The sequence below is a fragment of the Monodelphis domestica genome, chromosome X (assembly GCF_027887165.1).
Source record: "Monodelphis domestica isolate mMonDom1 chromosome X, mMonDom1.pri, whole genome shotgun sequence".
In the NCBI taxonomy this organism is placed as follows: Eukaryota; Metazoa; Chordata; class Mammalia; order Didelphimorphia; family Didelphidae; genus Monodelphis; species Monodelphis domestica.
The window spans coordinates 33,285,245-33,309,096 of NC_077235.1; the positions used below are offsets into that span (position 1 = coordinate 33,285,245).

The 23,852-nt window shown below is 43.7% G+C and overlaps 1 protein-coding gene across 2 annotated transcripts in view; it reads left to right on the forward strand.

Moving 5' to 3' along the window:
* Nucleotides 1-829: 829 nt before the first annotated feature.
* Nucleotides 830-23,852, forward strand: part of GABRA3 (gamma-aminobutyric acid type A receptor subunit alpha3) — a 204,655-nt gene continuing 181,632 nt past the window's right edge. The window contains exon 1 of one of the 2 annotated variants that reach the window (XM_007507295.3): nucleotides 830-1,402. The gene's annotated coding sequence lies outside the window, so the exon portion shown is untranslated. Of the gene's footprint in view, nucleotides 1,403-2,332; nucleotides 2,468-23,852 lie in introns of those variants that run through there. The other variant, XM_001376922.4, reaches the window with a different exon arrangement.

The window sequence follows — 23,852 nt, forward strand, 5'->3', positions numbered from 1 at the left end:
ACAGGTTTGCAAAGCACTTATATTTACCATCAGCTATTCTAGGGGAGATTCTGAGCTCATTTTCTAAAGATGAAGTGATTTAGCCAGCTAATTAGTGTCAGGAGGAAGCCTTCCTGCCTTGGAGTCCAGGCCTCTTTCCAAATGGGTGTTTAAACCAGAATCAAACTTTTTAGTCTTGATGACCCTATTCTAGAGTTCATTCTGGAAGGTAGGACTGGAAAGAACCTCAGAACTTACCTCATCCCACCCTTTCATTTTGCAGAAGAGACTGCTAAAGCCCAGAGAGGGCAAAGTATTTGCTCAAGGTCACACAGCTAATGAGAATGGAACCCAGGTCCCCTGAGATACCTCTAGGGTCCTTTCCCTACCAGATGGCTGCTCCTCGTTCCTTCCCCACCCCTAGCATTCTAGTTCAACAGGTAAAAGTTTTTGTTTTCTCCTCAAAATTCCTCTGTGCCTGGTAGCCCTTTGGGGCCAATTGACCCCATTCAGGAGGCTCTGAGGGCCCTGTCTGGCCTGGCTCCTGGACTACAGCCCAGCAGACTGTTAGAGGAAGCCCAATGCTACAGGCTGTAGCATTTCTCACCTAGGTGTGTGTGGGAGTTGTGCGAAGGGGGTGGGGTTTGAAGCCCTGGGAGGAACATTGTTTGCCCCACTTTGATGGGTGTGGATGAAGTGCCCCCGATGTGCACTCTCTGTCTCATTGCTCCCCTTTGAGATGGAATCTGTAGAGACATGATTGCTAAGCCCTCCTCTGGATCTAGGCAGAGGAGCAGAGGGGGAGGGAGGACTGGAGAAAGGCAAAAGGGAGAGGCTCTCAATTCTCATCAGCAACCTCAGAACAGCCAAGGAAGGAGCACCATCTCTGTCCCTACAACACACACACACACACACACTCACACTCGCACTCACACACACTCACACACTCCTCCCTCCTTCCCTTCCTCTCCCTCCCTTTCCCTCTTTCTGTCCCTCTCCCCCCACCAGCCCGCCCTCCCTCTCACTGCTGGTACCTTAAAGAATAAAACACTTTAGTCTCAACCGAATTGGGCACAGATCCTGACTGAGCCTGTGTTCTGAGCTCTGGAATAGCAGCAGCGTGCTCAGCAAGCCGCTGGTGAATGCAAACCTAGTCAGCCAGCCAGATACACAAGACAGACAGAGAGAGAGGGGGGAGAGAGAGGGAGAAAGGGGGGGAAAGAGAGAGAGGGAGGGAGGGGGAGAGAGAGAGAGAGAGAGAGAGAGAGAGAGAGAGAGAGAGAGAAGAGATACACAGAGAGAAAGAAAGTAGGAGAGAAAGAAAAGGAAGGAAGCCCAGCACCGCCAGCCCCCAAGCTCTAACTTGTTTCAGTCCCTTCATCTTTCTCTCTTCCTAGCTTCAGGGAAGTGACAGTGGAGACTGGTAAGACATACAAATGTTTCTTTCCCTTATATCCCCCTCGTCCTTCCCCATTGAATCCCCCCCCCCCATGCTGATCCTCCTTTCCTTGTATTGTCAGGCAGGGGCTGAGATGCGCTGCCCTCGGGACGCTGTTTCCCTACCTCCTGGTGGGGTTGCTCCCCCCATCGGGTGACAAATGGGAACGGGGATGGGGGATAGGGGGTCCCCATCCTGGATTGGGGGGTGAAGGTTGGGGGCTGCGATAAGACTGGCCAGAACTGTTTGGTTCTTTGTTCGCTCTTCGTTCCAGTTTGGAAGCAGGTCAGACTTGACCTTGCAAATTGCTCCAGGAAACCTGGCAGCCACGGAATAAAGAAACAAACAAAAAGCCCCTAGTCCCCAGCCCCCTCCCCCTCCTCGGGCCAACTGTTCCCTTCCCCCCTCCCCCAATGGAAGAGCTTCCCTGCCCTGACCGCTCACCCAGGGGCTGGGGACCTAGAAGGAATGGGGAATGGCTGGTGTGTCTTTAACCCTTTCTCAGCAGCTACTCCACAAAGAGAAAATCCATCAGAGAAACAGGACCTCCTGCTTAACTGCACTTTCCCTCCATCCCCTCCCTCCCTCCCTTCCTCCCTTCCTTCTCCCTCCCTTTCTCCCTGCCTGCTTGCCAGCTGCAAGTGTGCAGCAAAGTTGTAAATAACAGCTCCTGCCTAGGGACAGGAAGGAGCCCGCCCTGGTACCCAAGTGGGGATAGCAATGAGGGCCCAATTGAAACGCCCCGGGGGCTGCTGAGCATGGTTTATGGCTGGTCCCCAGGCTGGGCACCGGACACCAGGGACAGTTAGCTTCGACCCTGAGACTGGCATGGGGATTTAGGCAGATTCCGACACACTCCCTCCCCCTCCCCCCTCCCCATGGGGCTAGCTCTCTCTCTCTAGTCCCTCCTCCTCTAGCAATGTGGGGGAAACGCAGTGGCTGGGTGAGCTGTACCCTTTGAAGGGGGACCCGAAACAAACACCTGCTGGCTCGAGGGGTGGACTTAGAGAGGCCCTTGCTCCTTTGGTGTTTGGAGAGTGGAGAAGTCAGGTAGGACTGTGAGTGGGAGGGATAGCTGCTGCTTGGGTTCAGAGATGATGGGGGACATAGGGGGAATGCCAGCTCTTCCTTCTAGAAACAAAGGGTCACTTTGATCTGGGATGGGGAACAGTGGAAGGCAGAGAGCAGTAGGCTTGGGAAGAGGCCACTGTTCCCAGAAGCAATCAGGGCGACCCCTCCCTTTGCCCCCAACCCTTCTCCCTCCTTTGACTATCGCGTGCTGACGGTAAAGAGCCACGTAGCTCATTCTGGCCCCCTTCTCCTATTTCTGAAGTCTTAGGTCAGGTTCATGACCTGGAGACACTGGGGACTGGAGAAGTTTTCCGTGTTTACTCTTTCTTCCTTTGCGGCTAGCTTCTGGGGACTGTGATGGTGGTTTTGCATGAGAGTTGTTGCATGAAAGGGTACTGTGTTCTTGGAAAGCAACCTGTCCCCCATCCAGGCATCTTTCATGCCCTTCCCCCGTGGGAAGAGTTGACAAAAGCCTGTTACTAGCCCGAGGCTAGTAGGGGACAGCAGGTTCTATGCTCTGGCCTGGGGAGGTGGTATGGAACCGGGCTTGAGGCTCAGTCTTTGTGTAGACTTGGACAAGAACTGCTCAGGGATTAAAACAGTGTGGAAGTAGGGCTTTAGCCAGCTTGTTGCAACACCCTCCATCCTTCTGAACTGGAAAAATTGACATACACACACACACACACACACACACACAGGCACGCACGCAGTACATCACCCTGATGTTCCCTGATACTGGCTCAGTAGAGCAAAACTAACATAGTAGGTCATTGTCTGGCTACTACTGTACTATTCCTTACTTCCAGAAAGCCCAAGAGACAGCCCAGGACTGAAACAATGCATAAAGGACATGTGCTCCACCTTGGACAGCTCACTGTCCAAATTCTGGTGGGATAAGACAGAAAATAAAGGCATCCACCATTCTTGGGGTCCAATGCACCTTTCAGAATTAGTTATACACCCTAAGGCCAATTGTTAGTAGGATCTGGGGGGACGGGCTGTCAGTGTTCAGCTTGAGAAAAGAGCGAATTGAGGACTATGGTAACCTGGAAAGGAGTTTATGATTCATCGCATGTATGGGGACGAAAATGAGAGAGATTAACTTCTAGAGGAAAAAGGGGCTCAGTAACAACCTTTGTAATCAACTCTCATGGTCTAGCCTCAGGGCTAGTCCTGGAAAAATACAGGAAAAGTAATGCCTTGAGTGATTAGATCCCTCAATTAACCAGCTTCTACCCACCCTTCCCTTCTCCATCTTTAAAAGGAAGGGACCAAATGACCCAGTTTATAGCAAGGATTCAGTAAAATCCCCAACCAGAGTAATGGGCCTCTCTGTCCTGGGATCTGGGAACAACCAGATCCTCAATTTTTACTTTCCACTCAGAAAAATGGGGAGGGAATAGGTGAACAAGTTGGTACATCTGGTAGTTCTTCCTCCCCCTATCATCTTACCCAACTGCCTCATTCTTTCAGAGGAGGAAACTGGGCCCCAGAGTTGAAGGAAGGACTGGCATAAAAATTTTAGTTCTGTTATGGCAAAGCTAGGACTAGAGACCCAGGTCTGCTCTGCCTACCTCATACCAACTTGTCTCTGACCCTGAGGGTCCTGCTCAAAAGCTTCCATCAGCAAGTAACCATTCAATCATTTTCACTGGACTGAACTTAATGAAGTGGCCAGGGTAAGGGAATTCAGGCGTTTTCAAAAGAAGCCCAGTAAGCAGCATTGGCCCCATATTTCCCAAGGAGTCTCAGTGGATGGAGGTGTGACTGGGGGGAGAAAACTACGTACCCTTCAGGGGTGACAAGCAACTGGAGAGATTTGATATGAAGTTCCCATTCTTAAAGATTCTCCCCAGCCTATCATGGTAGAGTTAGCTAGGATGTTCTTCTAGAATTCATCTGTGGTCCACTTGATCCTATCTATATTTCTCCATTACAATTGTTCCAGTGGGCTCATGGATTTACCTTTGTGATCTGAGCTTGAGAGATTCACCAAGCCAGGAAATAATAATAGCCTACATCTATCCTCACAATAGCCTTTCAAAGATAGTTACTATTGCCATCTCCATTTTACAGATAATCAAGCTTTGGCTTAGAAAGGGCAAGTGACCTACTCACAGTCACATAGCTAGTCATCATGAGAAGCTTCAGATCTTCCTGACACCAAGCCCATCACTCTATTCATAATAGTACCCTTTAAAATGGAGTTGCAATTCATATAACACTAAAGGGAAATACTTTGTGATCACTGATGTTGCTATGATACTTTAAGGATTTCAAAGTGCTATCTGGACATTATCTCTTTTGAGACTCATGAAAACCTGTGAGGGAGGTACTTTAGGTAATAGTTTCCATTTTACAGATGAGGAAACTGAGTCTCAGGCCAAATGACTTGCTTGGGGGCTACCCAGATAGTAAGTGGCAGAGTGTATGTTACAAATACAGATCTTGTTGACTCCAGGCCCAGTCTTCTTTCTACCTCACCATGCTACTCCAAGGTGAGAGGACTTGTAGCTTCAGCAAATGGCAAGCTCTATGAGGGTAGGGACCATTTCTTAATGATCTTTGTCTGTCTCACATTCCTAGCTCAGTATACAATAGGCACCTCTGAGTCTACTGAAAGATCTCTCTTGGGATTAAATTTAAGAATGAAAATACCATATTCAAGTACAATTTAAATTTCCATTGTTCTAGTTAGTCATTCGATATCTATTAGTCCAGTACTGGGCCAGGAGGGCCAGGTAGGTGGCAGCAGTTGTAAGAGCACCAGTCTTTAAGTCTGGTGGATCTGAGTTCTAATTTGGTTTAAGAAACTTCATAACTGTGTGATCCTGGGCAAGTGACTTAACTCAGTTTGCCTAGACCTTGCCCTTCTTTCTTACATTTATTACTAAGACAGAAAGAAGTAAGGGTTGAAAAGCAAATGGGGGGGGGGGGGGTCTGAGTACTGACCAAGGTGCTGAATTTGAGAGTACCTTCTAGTGACCTCTGGGAAGATGAGACAGGAAAGTTTTTGCCTATTGAATGTCCTGACTGGCTCAGAGCTAGTAGTCTGAAGCTTTGGGAGAAAGCCAAATTTGGTATGTTCTAAGGTCTGTGGTAAACCTGTATAATGTACAATACTTCTCTGAACGTCCATGTTCTTAGATTCACTAATGGAAGCTGGGAGAAAATGGTGCCGGATTACTGTAAATTAGAGACAAAACGAATGCCCATTCAAGAGTCTTAGAGTGGTTCACAGTGCATATTTCTGGAGGGAAATGGTATTAGGTGAAGAAGAATACTGATGAAATAAAGGGAAATGTATTCTACAACTGATCACAATTATTTTAAAGGCACTGACGTTTCCATACTGCACATCTACTCTCTCACAGCCCAGAGAAGAGAAAAACTCCTGAGGATATATTTTCTCAACATTTATGTTTATTTCGGAAAGTCAGTATGATATAATGGAAAATGTGCTGGACGTGTGGTCATAGGATCTGGATTCAAATCCTACTCCTGACATTAACTAGTTATGTGGCCCTGGGCAAGTAATTTCATTTCTCTGAACCTAATTCAGCTCTTTAAAAATATCTACTAAGTTATGGACAGGTTGAAATCTCAGTAGTAGAGGAAGTTCAGTATTAGGGGTCTTTCATTTTTATGTATGTCATGGATCCCTTTGGCATTTGGGGGAACTTTTTAGAATCATGTATGAACCAAAACACCTAAGATTATGAAGGAAGTCAATTATATTGAAATATGGTCATCAAAATATTAAAAATAAAACAAGCTCATGGACCCCAGGTTAAAAACCTCTGTTCTATACCAGAGAAACCACAAATCTTGACATAATGTTTATTTTTCAACTAAAATGATGATATCTTAGAAGACATAAGACATGGCATAGAGGTATATATGGTGTATAAGTCACCCTGAAATGGATTCCTCTCCAGATTTTAGGAGGATCCTTAGAGTACCGAATACAATAGAGTACCCAATCCTGTTCACCATATATGAGTCGCCTCTATAGTATCTCTCTCAAGTGGTCATCCATTCTTTGCCTGATCACTATTCTGCTGTGAGGAGCTCTTTGGGGGAGGGCAAGGGGAAGGGAACAAGCATTTTTTAACCACCAACTATGTGGTAGGCAAAGTGCCAAGTGCTTTACAATGATAATCTAATTTGATCCTTACAATAAGCCTGTGAGGTGAGTGCTATTATCCCCATTTTACTGTTGGGAGAATTGAGGCAGACAACGGTGAAGTGACCAGCTCAGTTACTAATATCTAAGGCAGTATCATTATGTCCTGACAAAGTCCTTTTGTTATTGGGTAGCTCTAAATGCCAGATGCATCTTTCTCATATTGAGCCCATAGCTGCCTTTTTTTTAGTTTCTGCTCCCTATTCCTATTTCTCCCCTATGAAAGCCCACTTAGAATTCTTCCACGTGATGACCCTCAAGAGAGCTATCCCCCTTTGAACTCCTCTCATCTCCAGACTAAACATTCTTGGTTCCTTCATCTTTTCCTTATGACACAGCTTATAGTCCATGATCTGCCATGGTCTCCCTCCACTGCATTTTTTCAGTTTGCCAACATCCTTCCTAACCAGTGTTGCCCAGAACTACACTCAGTAGTACAAAGTAGTACAAAGGCCTCCTTTGGGCTCAGTGGTCATAGTTGTATTCACAAAACCTAAGATCTTCTCTTTTAGCTGTTCCACATATTTTGAAATGGTGGTCAACTGAACCATGTGGTGTTCAGGGCCCCAGGCAGACCTAACTACTTATTTGGGGTTCCCAGAAGGAGAATTGAGATGGATTTGTCCACCCATATGTGGATCCACTGGGGGCTACTCTTTCTAGGTTTACTTATGATGACCTTTCCTCTGATACAGATTATAGAATCAACCAGATTTTCCGCAAGGACCATATTTTAGAAAGGAGAGTGAGTCTGGGATATCACTGTCATTGCAGAGAACAATGGTTTCCATGCTCCTACCCAGAAAAATCCATCAGGATGGTCCAAAAGAACATACTGCTGCCCATTATTGTCTTGAAGTATAGAATGAAGTGGTCTAAGTTGAGAACATTGTTTCAGACACTGGTAAAGGTGACTAGAGACCACTAGTCAAATCTTGTCCCAATCCCTTCCCCCAGTCCCATTTCACAGACAGGGGAACTGAGGTTTAGAAGGTCACAAAGCTAGTAAATGACAGCTGTGTAAGAGCTCAGGTCTTCTGATCCTAGACCTCTTCCCATGTTATTCTATTGCTTCTAAAACTCAACTCTCCTGGCTCCAGGGCTCTGTGTGTATAACAAGGAGTGTTTCACCATGATGACTGTAGATGAAATTGCCTTGGCTGCCAGTTCCCACATAGTATGCTATATGGAGCAAAAGAAATTGTCCTCATTTTTTGCTTCTGAGGAGTATCTGCCTGATAGAGAAGGCCAATGTTACTGCAGAGACGGGAGAAAGCAGTTGTGTATTTGACAATATAGAGTGTTGAGAGCAAATTTGGAAATGCTTCTAGTAGAATAAGAGGAAACTTCAGCTTTCAGCTCAGAAATAATCGAAACAGTATGCCACTTCAGCTAGAGAGAGAAGCATCAAAGGTTCCAGGATGATCTGAAATCAAGTGGAGGGGTGGAGAAAGATACCAACGCTCCCTTTTAGGGCTGGCCTCAGGGCCTTTGCTTCAGGACAGTGATATGAAGAAAACTGGATCCCTCTGGAATTTCTCAGAATCCACTCTCTTCGGTTGAATGAATCTCAAGAAAGACCAGCCTTGTAACAATTTCTGTGTTAAGATAAGGCTGCCATGTAATATTGATCATATGTCAGGTGTTTACTTTGAAATATATTATTTATGACTCAAAACAATAATAATCAGCATCTCCATAGTTAAAGTTCACGCTCATCTAAAGTCCTTCTCTAGCTGGACTGTGCTAGGGGAAGTTACCCTGAACTCCTGGGGACCATACCAGGGGAACCAGAGCTTGTGTAGTACCTAGCAACTCAAGAAAGTTTTTGGTGTAGGTTTGGGCAATGGACTTGAAGTCTCTCGTCTGAGGAGCAGCCCATCTAAGTTCAGAGAGTCTCAGTACCAAACTGATCACAAATGTTCTTGACCATGTTCTTTTTTTCCCTACAAAACCCTTACCCTCTGTCTTAGAATCAATAGTAAATATTGGTTCCAAGGCAGAAGAGCAGTAAGGGCTAGGCAATGGGAGGAGGGGGGGGTGAAGTGACTTGCCCAGGGTCACACAGCTAGGAAGTATCTAAGGGTAGATTTGAACTTAGGCCCTCTGGTCTCTAGGCCTGGCTCTCAATCCACTGAGCTATCCAGCTGAACCCCGCCCCTGCTACTCCCCTCTCTTTTTGCCTTCACAAGGGCACAAATCCCTGGCCATACAAAGGATACAGGCTCCTTGTTCTACAAACTATGGAACTAAGACCCTAAATAAAAAAAAATAACAATGTGTTTGGGTGTTCAGAGGGGCATGAGAGGCACTCCAGAGATCCTGTAATCCATGCTTTCATTTTGTAGATGGGGAAACTGAGTCCTAGAGGGTCTAAAGGACTTGGCTTGCCTAAGGTTCCACAGTGAGTTAGAGACAGAACTGGGGCTAGAAGGCTAAATATTCTGACTCCCATGGCATGCCCCTTTTATTATACCTATCCTCTGGCAACTTCCACTTAAAGACAGATATACTGAAATTTGCCCTAGCACACATTCTATTTGTCTCTTACACACACACACACACAGAGGTAGATTTTTAGGAATTTGATTTTAGAGTGTGTGTGGGGGGGTAAGAGTGGGACAGTAGCACTGTACCTCCTTGGCTATGACTGACAGCCATGTTCTGTTTTGGCTAAGCTGGGAGATCTGGCCATGGTGGTAAATGTCTATACTTGCCTGAGAGGTTAAGAGTGTCAGATCCCTTGAGCTTGGAAGTTCTGAGCTGAAGTAGGCTGTGCCCATCAGGTACCTACATTAAAACTGACACCAAAACAGTGAGCCCCCAGGGCCAGAGGCTGAAGGAGGAAAAAAAGAGAAGTGCTATGTTACCTAAGGAGTGGCAAACCAATCCAGCTCAGATATGGACTGGGTCAAAGTTTCCATGGGATCAGACCCATGAGTAGCCCCTGCACTTCTAGATTAGGCAAGATGGGGGAACCTACTCTTAAAAATAAAAAGCACAAACAAAAAAACTGAGAGATGATGTCAATTTTGGGGGTGCTCTCGAGGCACATCAACCAACTTACTTTGGCTTCCACTCTTCTCTCTGAGAAATTCTGTTCATGAAGTGGTTTACCTCTCTTCCTGGAAGAGGTGAGAGTAAGACATTAAGCCTTAAAAGTCTTCATAAAAATACATGCAAGAGACTGGATCGTAGTTCTTAGGCCTTAATGATCTTAGCTTTCTGGGGTTATCAGCTCCTCCTTGAAAGTGATCCAGGGGGCCTTGCTCTTGAATCCAGAAAGCTCATCTGTTGCCACTTTCTAAGCTTTCCTTAATCCTTAACCCCCAACTTGAGACCTTGAGTTTCTTGTCCTTTTTAGACTTTGAATGGGCTTGGTTCCTGGGGTTCTAGGACCTGCCATGCCTGGACTCTAATTATTAGCCTTCCTTCTCCTGTCCCTGTCAGTATCACTGACTATTTTTGCCTGGCACCTGCTCTTCCTCTTCCTACTTAACCCTGCTGCCATACACTTAGGACTACAAGAGTGGCTTCTCTGGGGCTTGTGCACAAGGACCCTTCTGTAAAATTCCACTGGGAGAAGATAATTCAGAGGATTATGAGATAAAAGCACTTGACCCCACGTGGGATGGTGTCTGAGTTTTTGAAAGGAGTGCTTGATTCAAGTGTTCCATGTCTGGCTTTCTGGGCCAGGAACATTTAGCTCCCTTGAGGTTTCATGAGGGGATGTTCACCCTCAGTCAAGAGAGACAGACAGATAGATAGATAGATGAAGAGTTCTAGGCCTTGGTGTGTTATGAAGTAGCTATGTGCCTGGGCAAGTCCTTTCCCTTATCCAGGCTTCAGTCTGTATAATGAAAGACTGAACTAGAGGGTCCCTTCCAGCATTGATGATCTACCATGTTATAATATCCAATACCTCATGCACTGGTTCTCCTTCTAAAATAGGAGAAGACTGCAGAGGCAATGACCAAGACCTGCATGGAGTTTGGGGAGAAGGGAAAACAGCCTGGATCCAAGGTGAAATAGGCCAGCTAGCCTCCTGTAGGGAATGATAATAGTGAAACACCAGGGGCCATTGGTGCAGTGGTCCCACAGGCCATTGAACACGCCTTTGGCTTTCCATGGGTTTTTGTTTTCTAAATGACGGGTTTCCTTAAGCACCTCTTTGTCCTCCAACTTAGGAACATGGGGCAGTGCCAAGCCATGCTGCTGGCATCCTCCTGGGCCCTCTCCAAGCCTTTTGGTTTATCTGGGACTTTAGTGCAGTGGGCTTTCTCCATACAGCCAAGTGGAGCCCAGTGATGGGTCCTTCTCCCTCCTCTGGAATGCTCCCTTACATCCCCACAGACTAGCAAGGAGAAAGATAGAAATTCTGGATTCCAACACAGGCTATTTGACCGAGGCTTCCCCCGTTGGGAATGTACCCTGTCTGCCCCAAACTCTGCTTTTTCATCATTTGCACCCCTCTGGGTGCAAGTATTCCACAACACAGTTACATAGATTTCTTTCTCTTTCATTCTTGCCTTTTATCCTCCTTTCACCTTCCTGCCCCTTCCCCCACGCCCCAGCTCACTTTCTGGCTCCCTCTCTTGCTCAAGTATTTCCATCCTTCCTCCCTTACCCCTCCATTTTCTCCTACCAGCTTCCATTTTCACTTTCAGCCCATTATTCCTGGTTGCCAGGTGGTATCACTCTCTCCCAGCACCTTCCTCCCCTTCAATTCATCCTGCTCTATGTTCCAGCTGGAGCAGCTTAGAAAAGATCAGACCCTCTTCTTTTATGGTAGTTGGTGACCTCTAGCCAAAGGTCAACAGAAAGGAGCCCATTGTACAGGCAGGCAGCTAAGGTGAATTTTCCTGGCAGCTAAGCAACAAGAGGATGGTCCAAATCTTCTTGAAGACTTCTCCTCCTGTCCCACCCCACCTTTGATGCTGGCTTTTACAAGGCTCTCTGGCCTCCCATTAGGAATCCATGAACAGTACTGAATCAATCCATAACAGTGGGCATGTCTCAAGATGGCAGGTTGTGGGTTTGATAGGGATGTTTTGGGTGCCCTGGGCCAGGGTCCAGGGATGTGATGCTTCACCATTTGGAGATTTGGTTTGCTCCCTGGGCCTCCTCTCTCTGGGCCCCTGCATGGTGCCTGTGCCCTGGGTCTGAGGACAAAGCCAGCTGTCCGATGGAGGCAGAGTGCATGGCTTGATATATGAGGCTGCAGCAGAGCTGGGCTGCTGCTTCTCTCCACTGCTGGGAGGGGAGGCAGAGCCAGAGCACTGCAGCTGCTGCCAGGCCCAGCCTGGAATCAAGGGCCTCACTTGCAGCTGGGCTTGGTATGGAAGGGACCTGGGAGTCAGGGCCCTTTCTGCCACCTGGGGAGGGGGAGAAGGGAGAGAAGTTGTAAGGCAGGCAGGCAGGCTCACTCGTTCGCCCGCCCACCCTGGCGTAGGTTGTGGTTGCATCGGAAGCTGGAATGTCTCTCACTGGTGATTCTGTTTGTAAATCAGTGCCTATAATTGTCATCACCGTGACTCAGTGTCTGTCTGTATATGGGGGAGCCGTATGAGGCAGTGACTGCTGCGTCTGGGGAGGCCAACTGTCTGCATGGCAAGGAGGAAATGCCAGTAGGCCTGCTCTCTGTTGGCTCTCATCATACAGATGTTGTCCTTACTTTAACCAAAACATCTGGACAGATGCTTGTTCTAGGGATGCCTTGCCAATAAGAGCCAACGCACATACAGATCTTCAGGGATTGCAGTCTCCTCACTGAAGCCTCCCAACAGCCCTTGGATGTAGGTACCATTGATCAATAGGCATTTATTAGGCATCTACTTTTCTAGTCACTGGGCATCCAAAGGTGATAATTAAAGTCCTTGCCCTGAAGGGGCTTATGTTCTATTGGAGGAGATATGAAGCATAAAATAAATAGAAGGTAATTTTCGGTGGGGCAGATTAGGCAAGGGTCCAGAGAAAGCTGCCTTTGGAAGGAGAAGAAAGAAACAGGATTATTCCAAGAGGCAGAGGTGAGAAGGTAGAGTCTTCTTCCAGGCACTGAGAAAAGAGATGACTTGACCTTCAGTGGGAATAGCAAGAAAGAAATATGGCTGGACCATAGAATATAGGAAGGAGAGTTTATATCTAAATATGTATATATATGCATATATATATACATATATATTTATATATATCCTAAAAGCAATAGGGAGCAATGGGAGTTTATTGAGTAAGGGAATGACATGATCAAACTTGTGCTTTTGAAAAATCATTTGTAGTAATTGTAGAAAGTGAATCAAATTGTGAAAGTACTGGTACATTACCCCCATTTTACAGATGAGGAAATTGAAATTGAGAGAGGCTAAGTGACTTTTCTAGGGTCTTATAGATTTTAAGTATCTGAATCAGGATTTTTATCTGGGAATTTCTGACTTCAAGGCCAGCATTGCCATTCCTCTGCCATGCTATCTTCTATGCTTTGGTGCAATGTAGACCTAGCTAGTCTTCGCTCTTGGGGAAGGGGGTTTAAATGAGCTTTCGGAGAGCACAAACATCCCTCGTTATGGGTTCTGGGCTGCAGATTGAGGACAAAAAAGTCCTGCTACTTCTTTTCTTTCTGGGTGTCTTGTTTCTCTATGTGCCCCGTGTCTTTGTTTCACTTCACAGGTGTCTTATCTTTAAGAGTGTCAGGGAATGAGAGTTCTGTGATGCCAACCTACTTGGAGACTGCCATGTGTCCATGAGCACCTGGGCGGGAGAACTGTATGTGTGTGGGTGTATGTGAGTGCGTTGTGTTTGCAGGGTGGGATGAGAAATTTGCATGTGTGAAGCCTATGCTGAGTTGGTGTGTATTTTGAGATTTCCTGGGAACTGGCAGGACTAGGCCTCTTCATGGGACAGGTGGTAGATCTCAGGTTGCTTAGGGAAGAGGGGTACCCCATTAGGGGCATTAAAATATTCAACCAGAGCTAAACCAGGCTGGCTGCCTTGCCTTGTCCTTTCATAGGAAGTCACCTTGTGAAGAGCATCTCTCAGTTCAAAGAGAAAAGGTCAACTGTCTCATGTTTGCCCTATTATTCTGACAGTTTCATGGTGGAAGGGAGGCAGAAAGGCAGACATATAACCAGACAGGCTTGAATGCACCATTAACCTCAACCTGATGGTTTCCAAGGTCTAGTGGTATGCCTGCAGCTCTCCATCTTTACCTGGCCATTGCAGAGCTTTGGACCAAATGGGATTTAATTCTTGAGCCACTTCTAGGTTCTGATTATGGAGAGCTCCGGCCATCCTTCCAGTCATCTCAGATTCTCTCCTGTCCCTTCTATCTCCAGTCAGTGGACTGCCGATTCTGTCCATCAAATAAATGCTCTCTCATACCAGCCCCCTCATTTCACTCAAGTAAAAAAGCATTTATTAAATGCCTTCCTTCTCTGTGTCAGGTATCGTATCAAGTGCTAACGATACCAAGAAAGGTAAAACCCAGTCCCTGCTGTCTAGGATCTCACAGTCTACTGGGGAAGAGAACATGCAAACAACTCTGTACAAATAAGATATATAGTAAGTCAGTTGGAGATATTTTCAGCCAGAAGGCACTGGGGGATGGATAGGTATGAGGGGGACAAACATTTATTAAGTGTCTACTATGTACGTGCTAAGCACTGCCCCAAACACTTGAAACCAAAATGGACAGAAGTTAAGTGGGACACAGAACTAGTAAACTGGAAGGAGCACATCACTTTGTAGTAATGAGGAAGTAAGTGTTGGGTTAGTGTCTGAGACGGGATTTTTCCTGACTCCAGACCCATTGCTCTATCCAGTGGCACCTTGAATAATTGGTACCCTTTGTAATCCTATAGATTCGACTTCTTTTCAAAGGTAGGCCTAGCTGGGTCTTTAAGGAAGCCATGCAGTCCAGGAGGTGGTAATGAGAAAGGAGAGAATTCAGGCATAGAATCGGCCAGTAAAAATGTCAGGTCAGGAGATGGAGTCCTGTATGCCAGGAAGAGCAAGGACGGGAGTATCATTGGATTGAATAGGGGCTAGAGTTGTAAGGTATAATGAGACTGAAAATGTAGGAAGGGCTTTAAAGGCCAAACAGAGGATTTTATATTTGATCCTGGAGGCAATAGAGAGTCACGGGAATTGATTGGAAGGAGAGAGGGCTGACACTTTAGGAAGACTGATTTGACAATTGAATGAAAACTGGACTGGAATGGAGAGAGACTTCAGGCAAAGATACCAACCAGCAAGCTATTGCAATGTTCCAGATATGAAGGCCTTCTCCAGGGTGGCAGTGGTATCAGAAGAGATGAAGCAAGGCATATGCAAGAAGGGAGAAGGTCCACCTCATATGTGAGAAAGGGAGAAAATGACAAATGGTATCTGTGTGATGTGAGATGAGGAGGATGGGAGAAGAGAAGAAGGAGCTCTCAACAAATGGCCTCAGTTCTTTTTAGTGAAATATGAGGCAAGGTTTTAGAGAAGGTGGGTGAAGAGAAGAACCATAAGAAGTTTGAGAAGGGACGAAAAGGTTTGGAAAAGCTGCTATGATGAGTGAGATAAGTCAATTAGGAATGTGTAAAAGAATTACCTTGCCACAGTGAGGGCCCAGTTGAGATTATGTAACATATATTTGTAGTGGACTCAGTTGTCACAGTTTCATGATTTTCTTCATCTTCTTTCATCAGTTGTATGAGTAAGAACAAAGGCAATGGATGGTGGGAGCAATTCAAGGCCGAGGCTAGGCAGGGCAAGATCTTTGATAGAATAAGAGTCAAGAGATTCAAGAGAAGGCGGCAGTATAGATAGAGTTAGACTGGTTCACCAAGGGTCAAGATGGAATAGGGAAAAGATTGTGACTAGTGTAGGAATGGTGGTCTGGGAAAGAACTGAGGGGTCAAGAGATAGAAGACCCTGGTGAAAATGAAGAGCAGAACGTGAGGTTGCAAGGCAGAGGAAGAAGTGGAATGACAACAAACTTTGATCAGATAAAGGAATTTAAGAGTTCATGAAGTGGAGCATTTGTAGCTGATAGCAAAATCAAAGGTATAACTATGTCTGTGTGTAGCTGCAGTAAGGGAGAAAAATAGTTCATGGGGAGTGAACTAGGAGGTCAGGGTATTTGTTGTTCAGTCATTTTTCAGTTGGGTTTGACTTTTTGCAAGCCTATTTTGGGCTTTCTTGGCAAAGATACTAGAGTGGCTTTCCATTTCCTTCTTCAGTTCATTTTTCAGATGAGGAAATTGAGGCAAATAGGATAAAGTGATTTTCTTCACGTCAGACAGCTAGTGTCTGAGAATGAATTTGACCTCAGAAAGAAGTTTTCCTGATTCTGGGCTCAATGCTCTATCTCCTATGTCACCAGGTATGGTATTTGAGGGAATATCTATCTATCTATCTATCTATCTATCTATCTATCTATCTATCTATCTATCTATCTATCTATCTATCTATGTGGGAGTTCTCTAGTCATGAAGGCAGGAAGTGAGGAGGAGAAAAAGACTGTGATCCAGGCACTGAACTTATTGAGGAAGGAAGGCGAGTCCTGGAGGTTGATAGACAATAACCATCAGAATCTTGATTAGATTATAAATATGGACTGAACGAACCTCAAAGGATGAGAGATTGAGTCATGGTGGAAGAAGGAGAGTCTGGAAGGAGCAACGGGGAACCAAGAGTATTCTAAGTTCTCCAACATGACAAGTTGTGGAGAATGAGCAAAAGCAGAACTAGTGCTAGAAAGAGTGGTCTGGACAATTGTGTCAGGAGGGAGCCAGGTCTCAGAGAATGCAAGAAGATGCAGGGAAAAAGGAAAAAAAAAGATTTAATCCAAAAACTAGTTTATGACCTGTGGTTTAGGTATTCTAGAGAGGCATTCAAGTGGATTGAGTGGGTAGCTTGGGAATGAGACATTGGTGGGGTTAGGTTTAGGGGGCCCTGAATAAGTGGCCAATGACAGGGTACCCAGAAAGAGATTTGAATAATGGCAGCCAGGGGTTATTTTCATTTTTCAAAGAGGGTTCAACCACAAGTGGAGTCCCAGAATATCAGGCAGTGTGTGGAGTGGAAAAGAGATGGTGGTAGGGAGTAAGAGCTTGTTCCGAGGCCAGGAAAATACTGGGGAGTTGTAGGTGGTCTGAGAGAGTGCCATAGCCATGCTACTTCCAGGTACCCCCCCTCGCCCACCCCAAGTTCAGGCCCTCTCCAGCTCTTCCTAGAGCATCTAAGCAACCTTCTAACCTATCTTCCTACCCTTCCCAACTTGGCCAAGCACAGGTCTAACCACTTTGTTCTCTTGCTCTTCTCCACTTAAAGACATTTCCAGTTCTTGCCCTACCACAGAAGAAATCTCATCTCTTCTCTCACACTTTTGGGATGTCTCCTAGACACTTAGATTCTGACTTATATTTGTGTTCATGTCTTCTCTTTCTAGTCAATTGTAAGCTCCTTCAGGGAAGGGTCTGTTTTGTCGTAGCACATGGCAGAATTGATAAATGTTTGTTGGATTGAATTGAATCCTGAGGCATTAGATGGGCCTGCTATTTTCTAGAAGCCACAGTTCTTTGCTTCCTGGCCTATGGAAGCAAGCTGAAATGGAGAGTTGAGGAAATTATTCTGATTTTTAAAAACCCACCCACACAGAATTCAAGAACAGAGAAAGGTTGAGTTGGAGAATGATGACAATTAGATTGTCTATAGTGCCTGGAGGCAGGGGATGATTTTTTGGCTGTTCACTGGAGGGTTCTGTAGTTGAATAAGCATTGGGTTGATCATGTGTGTGAATGTTCTGGGGGTAGAATCATAGTCTTGGAGCTGTGAAGAACCTTTAAGATCTAGTAAGAAATCAGGGGATTGGGTCAGGTGACTTCAAAAGTCTCTTCCAGCTCTTCACCTATGATCTTAACTTAGCTCAGCTTAGTCATTTTACAGAGGATGATGGGAATGGTGCAGAGTGGGAGGGGCTTGGCTCAAGTCATCTAATGCAATACTCAGGATTTGAATTCAGCTCCACTGACTCTAGATCCACATTTTTTTTCTTAAAACCCTTACCTTCCATCTTGGAATCTATACTATGTATTGGTTCCAAGGCAGAATAGTGGTAAGGGCTAGTCAAGGGGGGCCAAGTGACTTGCCCAGGGTCACACAGCTGGGAAGTGTCTGAGGCCAGATTTGAACCTAGGACTTCCATCTCTAGGACTGGCTCTTAATCCACTGAGTCACCTAGCTGCCCCCCCAACTTCTTTTTCTTACCACACAGTGTTGACAGCTACTCCTGTTTCTACCTAGCCCTTGCTGTGTGACCTTGGGCCAATCACTTCCCTTTTCTGGGCTTCAGTTTCTTCATCTGTAAAATCAGACATCTGTACTGGAACAAGGGTTCTTAATCTGAGGTTCATGAATTTGTTTTCTGAAATATCTTAACTCTATTTCAATGTACTTAGTCTCCTTTCTTTTTCTACATTTTTATGCACATAAAAGCATTGTTCACCAGATTGCCAAAGTGGTCCATGGCATAAAAAGGTTAAGAACTCTTGGTTTTCAAAAGGACCTCTGGACTAGAGGTTCTCCCTTTCAGCTCTGATATTGTGTTGATGTCTGTACTTGGTGAGAGGGGCATGGAGGGGTAAATCAGTAAACATCACAGTTTGGAGGTATACCCTGGTACACAGTTGCTAGAGCATCTCTGGAAGTCACGAGAGGCTGTCCCCTCTATCCTCACCTTGGCTCTGAGCCTGGAAAGAAGGCAGTGGCCAGTTATTGCCAGTTGGGCTGTTTGCTCTGGGTTCTGCCTCTGTAATCAAGGACTGAACTAAGGAGATGAGCTTTCTCTTATGAGCTTAGAATGCAGAAGCAACTTCCTATAGGGTAGATTAATAAGTGGATAAACTCTGATTGGGAGCCTGTTATGTGCAAAGGTGGCATACTAGGTGCTGGAGGAGATAAATCTTCATGAAATAGAAAGTATCCTTGAATTCAATGAGAGCATGGGAAAGGCAGGCACATGGATGGACCCAGCCAAATTGGACAAAAGCTGTCCCAAAGATACAGCTAAAGAAGTAGTCAGGGGAAAATTTATATCCCTGAGTGCTTATATCAACATAATAGAGAAAAGGAAGATCAATGAATTGGGCATGCAACTAAAAAACTAGAAAAAGAACAAAGTAAAAATTCCTAGATGAAGACTAAATTGGAAATCCTAAAAAATCAAAGGAGAAATTAATAAAACTGAAAGTAAAAGTTATTGAACTAATAAATAACACTAGATGCTGGTTCTATAAAAAATAAATTAAATAAAGTATTGATTAATTTGATTTAAAAAGAACCAAATTACATTATAAAAAAATGAAAAGGGTGATTTCACCTCTAATGAAGAGGAAATTAAGGCAATTTTTAGAAGCTTTTTTGTCCAATTATATGACAATAAGTATGACAATCTAAGTGAAATGGATGAATATTTACAAAATTATAAATTGCATAGATTAACAAAAGAGGAAATAGAATACTTAAATAATCCCATCCCAGAAAAAGAAATTAAACAAGCCATCAATGAACTCCCCAGGAAAAAAATCCCCAGAACCAGATGGACTCACACCTGAATTCTATCAAACATTTAATGAACAACTAATCCCAATATTATACAAACTATTTGACAAAATAAGCAAAGAGGGAGTCTTACCAAATTCTTCTTATGATACAAATATGGTACTGATACACAAGCCAAGAAGACCAAAAACAGAGAAAGAAAATTACAGACCAATCTTCTTAATGAACATAGAGGCAAAAATCTTAAATATAATGCTAGCAAAGAGATTACAGCAATATATCACAAGGATTATTCACTATGACCAGATGAGATTTGTACTAGGAATGCAAGGATGATTTAATATTAGGAAAACCATCCTCATAATTGACCATATCAGTAACCAAACAAAAATAACATGATTATCTCAATAGATGCAGAAAGTCTTTGACAAAATACAACACTTATTTCTATTGAAAACACTAGAAAGCATAGGAATAGAAGGGCCTTTACTAAGAATAATAAACTGTATATATTTAATATAATACTAGAAATGCTAGCTATAGCAATTAGAGAAGAAAAAGAAATCAAAGGAATTAAAGTAGGCACTAAGAAAACTAAACTATCATTCTTTGCAGATGACAAGATGGTCTACTCAAAGAATCCTAGAAAATCAACTAAAAAGCTAGTGGAAATAATTAACAACTTGAGCAAAGTTGCAGGATGCAAAATAAAACCACAGAAATCATTGATATTTCTGTATATTTCCAAAACTCAGTGTCAAGAGTTAGAAAGAGAAACTCTATTTAAAATTACTCTAGACAATATAAAATGTCTAGGAATCTATCTGCCAAGACGAACACAAGAACTATATGAACACAACTACAAAACACTTTTCACACAAATAACAGTAGATCTAAATAATTGGACAAATATTAATTGCTCATGGGTAGGATGATCTAATATAATAAAAATGACAATCCTACATAAATTAATCTACTTTCCTGGTGCCATACCTATAAAACTACCAAAAAACTATTTTAGAGAATTAGAAAAAATAATAACAAAATTCATCTGGAAGAACAAAAGGTCAAGAATATCAAGGTGTAAACCTTAAGAAATTTTAAGGTTTACAAAGGGAACGAATGAAAAAAAAGCTGATGGATGGGGGCCTAGCAGTACCAGTTCTTCAACTATACTATAAAGCAGTGATCACCAAAACAATGCTGTACTGATTAAGGGATAGAAGGGTGGATCAATGGAATAGACTAGTGGTAAATTATCTCAGTAATATAGTATTTGATAAACCCAAAGATCTCAACTTTTGGGATAAGAACTCACTATTTGACAAAAACTGCTGGGAAAATTGGAAAAGAGTGAGGTAAAAATTAGGTTTAGATCAATATCTCATACCCTATACCAAGATAAGTTCAAAATGGGTATATGAGCTTGATTACATGGGTTGAGGGGGATATGGTTGGGGATGTAGACTCTAAATGAACATCTTAGTGCAAACATCAACAACATGGAAATAGATTCTGATCAAGGATACAGTGGAATTGTGCATCAGCTACGGGAAGGGTGGGGGAGGGAGGGAAAGAATATGATTCTTGTAACCAAGGAATAATGTTCTAAATTAACTAAATAAAATAAAATAAAATTTTAAAAATGGGTATATGACTTAAACATAAAAAGTAATATTATAAATAAATTAGTTGGGCATAGAATTATATACCTGTCAGATCTATGCTGAAGGAAAGAAATAAAGATCAAACAAGAGACAGAGAACATTACAAAATGTGAAATGAATAGTTTTGATTATATTAAATTAAAAAGGGTACACAAGCAAAACCAATGCAACCATGATTAGAAGGGAAGCAATACAAACTGGGAAAATTTTTATAACAAATTTCCCGATAAAGGTCTAATTTCTCAAATATATAAAGAACTAAATCAAATTTATAAGAGACCAAGTCATTCTCCAATTGACAAATGGTCCAGGGATATGAATAGGTAGATTTCAGAGGAAGAAATAAAAATTATCAATAATAATGTGAAAAAATGTTCTAAATCCCTCTTGATTAGGGAAATGCAAATCAAAACAACTCTGAGGTACTACCTTATACCTAGCAGATTGGCTAACATGACAGTAAGGGAAAGTGATAAATGTTGGAGGGGATGTGGCAAAATTGTGACATTAATACATTTCTGGTGGAGTTGTGAATTGATCCAACCATTCTGGAAGGCAAGATGGAATTATGCACAAAGAGCTTTAAAAGAATGCCTTTTAATCCAGCACTACCACTACTAGGTTTGTACCCCAAAGAGAGAATAAACAAGAGCTGTACAAGAATATTCATAGCTGTGCTTTTTGTGGTGACAAAAAAACTGGAAAATGAGGGGATGCCCTGTGATTGGGGAATGGCTGAACAAATTGTGGGATCTGATGGTGATGGAATACTATTGTGCTGTAAGGAATGATGAACCACTTGATTTCTATAAGAACTGGAAAGACCTCCATGAAGCAGAGTTAAATGGGCAGAACCAGGGGACATTGTATACAGAGACTGAAACATTGTGGGGCCATCAAATGTAATTGACTTTGCTACTAATAGCAATTCAATAATCTTGGACAATGCTGAGGAACTTAGGAGAAAGAATGCTGTCCACATTGAGAGTAAGAACTGTAGGAGTAGAAACCCAGAAGAAAATATGATTTATCACTTGTTTATATGGATATATGATTTGGGGTTTGGGTTTTAAAAGATTACTCTATTACAAAAATGAATAATGTAGAAATAGAGTGATAATATACATACAACACAGTGGGATTGCTTGTCAGCTCTGGGAGGGAGGAGGGAGACAACAAGAATCATGAAACCATGGAATAAAACAACATAAACATCAAAAAAATCAGTCCCAAACTCTGGCTGTGGGGGGGGGGGTTAATGATTAAGGGCACACATAAAGGCAAGGAATGATCAGAGTGTCATGGGAAGTAAAAAAGCAAAGCTTTCCAGCAGCGGTGATTTGGATTTTGAAGGAGTTGCTGGACAGATGTTGGCAGAGAACAAGGGTGGGGCAGCCACATAATTGGACCTCTTAGAGAGTACCCATACTAAGTCTTCTTGGGGGGGGGTGTATATGTGTGCATGTATGTGTGTGTGCACACAAGTGTGCACACGTGCTAGAATCTGACTTTGGGCTTTTGCTCCAAGTTCAGGGCTCATTAACCTTTGCCTCACTTGCCAAGTGCAGGGGATGACTTGTGCAAAAGGGCCAAAGGGTAGAATTAGCAAGCTGGAAGCAGATAGGGTTGAATGTAGTGGAGAGGCCCATGCTGAGGAATGACAGCAGAGGAGCTTTGGGCAGGGGAGGGGCCCCTGTAGGCCAGGCTGAGAGGTTGGGATTTGAGTCAGTAAGTGATCCAAAGCCACTTTAGGCTCTTGAGCAGTTGATTGTGATAAAATGGTATTTGAGGAAGATCGTTATTGAAGGTACCTAAGGGTGTGTGTGTGAGGATGGATGGGAGCATTAGGGGTACCAAGAAAGCAGATAGGAGGCTACTGGAGTACTTCTAGAAAAGGGTGAAGAAAGGCGGAGTGGTATTGCTGGTTGTGGGCAAGGAAAGGAAGATACATTGAGAAAAGCTCTTTATTACCTAGGAGCTGAATATGGGATGAGAAGACAATGGTAAAACTTGTTTTTGAAACAAGGGAGCTGAGAGGCTGGTTGTGCTGGGAAGAGGAGGCCATTTTAGGAGGAAAGACAACAAGTCTTAGTTTGGAATTAAGGTTCAGATATTGGTGGGATCCATGTGAGGGAGATTTTCTCTAGGCTTCTTGGAGCTGACTTCAGATCAGAGTCACTGTGAAAGGGCAGGGCTGGAGCTGTCTATTCATGACTAAGCTAGTTGAAAGCCCAGAGTGGTTGAGCTACTAGAGGAAATGTGAAGAGATGGAGGCCTGAGCTACCAGGGAAAGGGACAAGAAAGATACTAGGAAGGAGATCCCAGAGACATGGCAAATGACTAGGCAGTGGGGATACAGACAGAACAATCTTTGCCCTCAAGCCACTTTTATTGGGGAGGTTGAGACCTAGTCTTTTTACCAAATCTTCATCCAGGTCATACCCATTAGACATGGTCATCTCCCAAAGTTCTACCCTGGGTCCTCTTATCTTTTCCCTCTGTCCCAGGTGTTCTTAACCTGGGCTCCATAAACTTTTTTAAACTGAGATTTTGATAATTATTTCAGTGTAATTGGCTTCCTTTGTAATTTCATGTATTTTATGCATTTAAAGATATTCTGAGGAAGGTTCACCAGGCTGCAAAAGAGGTCCAGGAGCCCCTTAAAAAGCCGAGAATCCTTGCTTTATACTGTCTTTTTTGGTCATCAGCTCCTCTGAGTTCCATTATCATGTCTTTGTAGATGAATTTCAAAACTATTTATTCAGCCTTAATCTCCCTCCTGAGTTCTAATCTCCAAATCACCAATAGTCATTGGGACATTGTCAATGAAGGTCCTATAGATACCTCAAACTCAGTATGTCTAAAATAGGATTCATTTTCCCCCTCAAATCTTCTCAAATTTACTACTAATATCTCGAGTATCACGAGCCATTCAGCCATCCAGGCTCATGAATCCTTGACTCCTCTCTCA